We start from the raw sequence: 2,189 nt of genomic DNA on the forward strand, positions 1-2,189 counted from the left end.
CAGCTGAAACTCTTTTCTTTTCCGAGGGGCCTCTCCTCTTCTCGTACGTAGGAACAAACCCATGCTGTGATCAACCGGCAGGGCAGGGGTGGCAGGCAAGCCCCCTCTGCAAGCCCTGTCCCCAACTGTTTCTGGTTTTAAAAGAAATCTCATTAAAAAAGAGTTATAATTACAGACTGATCTCATGACGAGGCTCCTGGCAGCACTGGGGCGATGGACCTTGGATTCCAAAGAGCTTTCTTCCAGCAAACCTGCTATTTATTTGTCACTCAGGAGCAACTGTCCTTTGTGTCTCAAGCTCTTTGGGATTTTTTTTTATCCCTTTCGGGGCGGTGCCTTTGGTGAGCCCGAGGAGGGTTGTGATGGGTTGGTAGCCTGGCTGTGCATGAGGGGTCTCGCTTCAAACTGTCGGTGCAATCTTCTTGGACTGCCCCATGGCGTGGCCGTGGATGTGGCACCTTGCCGCATGGCGTGGCCGTGGATGTGGCACCCTGACGGGCAAGAACAGGAGCGCGTGCCCAGGGCTGTTTGGGTTGACAATCCCAGTCTCTGTGGGGGCATTGAAGAAAGGGCCTATGACATACTCACCTGACGTGCCTTCGAGCAAGGGACAGCACAAAAGCAGATGCCAAAAGCCACCATCTGTGTCCTGCTGAGCTCACCTGCGGTTTCCTGGCAGCCAGCTCACTCGGGGCTGTGAATATCTGCCCTGCTTGGCCAGGTTTTTTGGTTGTGTCCTTAGCATTTCTGCTTCCAAGATGAATTTTGACTTCAGGTGTCTCTGGGAGGACCAGCATGGGTCTTGAAGCCACCCAGGGGACTGCAAAAAAGCCACCGATAAAGCTCTGGTTTCCCAGAATACACTGTGCCTTTCTCCAAAATGCACTGGGCAGGCTCCGTTCATGCCTTGAACACGTACACAAGGAATCAGTCATCGCCAATCACACTGGTCTTTTGCTGTTGCTATTTCATCATGTTCAGACAGAAAAGAAAAAAAGAAAAAAGCATCTTTGAAACAAATTCCAATAAATCCTGCTGTTCAGATTGTAATCATGTTACCTACCTCACAGGTTCACCGCCTCAGGCTCCGTAAGGCACCTTCCCTCTTCTTCCATGGGGTGCCGTGACGTGTCGGGCACATCAGCCATTCTTCAAAGTCTGCCGAGGGTTAAACTTAGGCAGAACAAGAACCAGGCCATGCCAGTTTAAACAGCAGCCGTGCAGGTAATAAATAAATCAGGAACAAATAATGGGCCCGGTGCATTCAACAGAATATTGATTTCCCCCATGCCGTCCTCCTCTTTTATTCTTCCTTGAACAAATTTAAGACCGATGCGCGTCTGCAGCGTGAACTGAAAGGCCACGCTGAACCGTGGCATCTTCAGGCAGTGGAAATTTGAAGGCCCCCCCCTCTCTGCTATTGCCAAACCGCACGTTAGCCGAAAACCGCAGCTGGGTTCCTGGTTGTCCTTTGCCTTGGATAAATAAAACTGATCACACCTGCGGCGCACGTGGCTGGTCTGGCGTGACAGGAGAGGAGGGCAGGAAGGATTTGGCGGGATGCGGCGCATGGTGTGGTGTAGGCTTTGGGATGGATGATGTGCCTGGGGCTGGTGGCGCAGCGCTGCGGTGAGCCCTTCGTGTGGCTCTTTGGCAAGAAGCCGCCTCCTTTCTGCATGCCACCAGGGAGAGTGGGAATGGAGGGGTGAAGTCAGGCCACGGAATTATTGGGAGCTGGCTTGGGTGACTTTCCCCGACGGTGCGTGGGAAGGGCTTTCCAGACCTCAGTACTAGGGCCTTTGCCTGGCTGAAGGGTTTGATGACGGCACCCTCTTGACACCGTGTTCAAGTGAGGATTGGAGAGCCTGGCTCATAAATCAGCTTTTGCTGACCACGTGTATGTCCTCCGCGTCCTTTTTCCAACTCTTTCATTGCTTGTCGTCACAGGAGATCGGCGGGTGCTGGAGCAAATGGGCTTGTTTGCCATCTACCTTGTTGGCTGTGGGGTCTGGCTCCTCTTCAGGGCACAGAGCAGGACCTTGCCAATGCCACCGCTGTGACCTGGGCTCCTTCTTTTTCCCACCTCACCTTGGAGGTTGGGTTGAGCTATATGAGCGAGTAGGGCGTGCAGTGCCATCTCCCCCCAAAAAACGGGGGGTAGGAGTGGTGCATGGCCTGAAGCCTCCATG

Source organism: Gymnogyps californianus, chromosome 9 (assembly GCF_018139145.2).
Source record: "Gymnogyps californianus isolate 813 chromosome 9, ASM1813914v2, whole genome shotgun sequence".
Classification (NCBI taxonomy): Eukaryota; Metazoa; Chordata; class Aves; order Accipitriformes; family Cathartidae; genus Gymnogyps; species Gymnogyps californianus.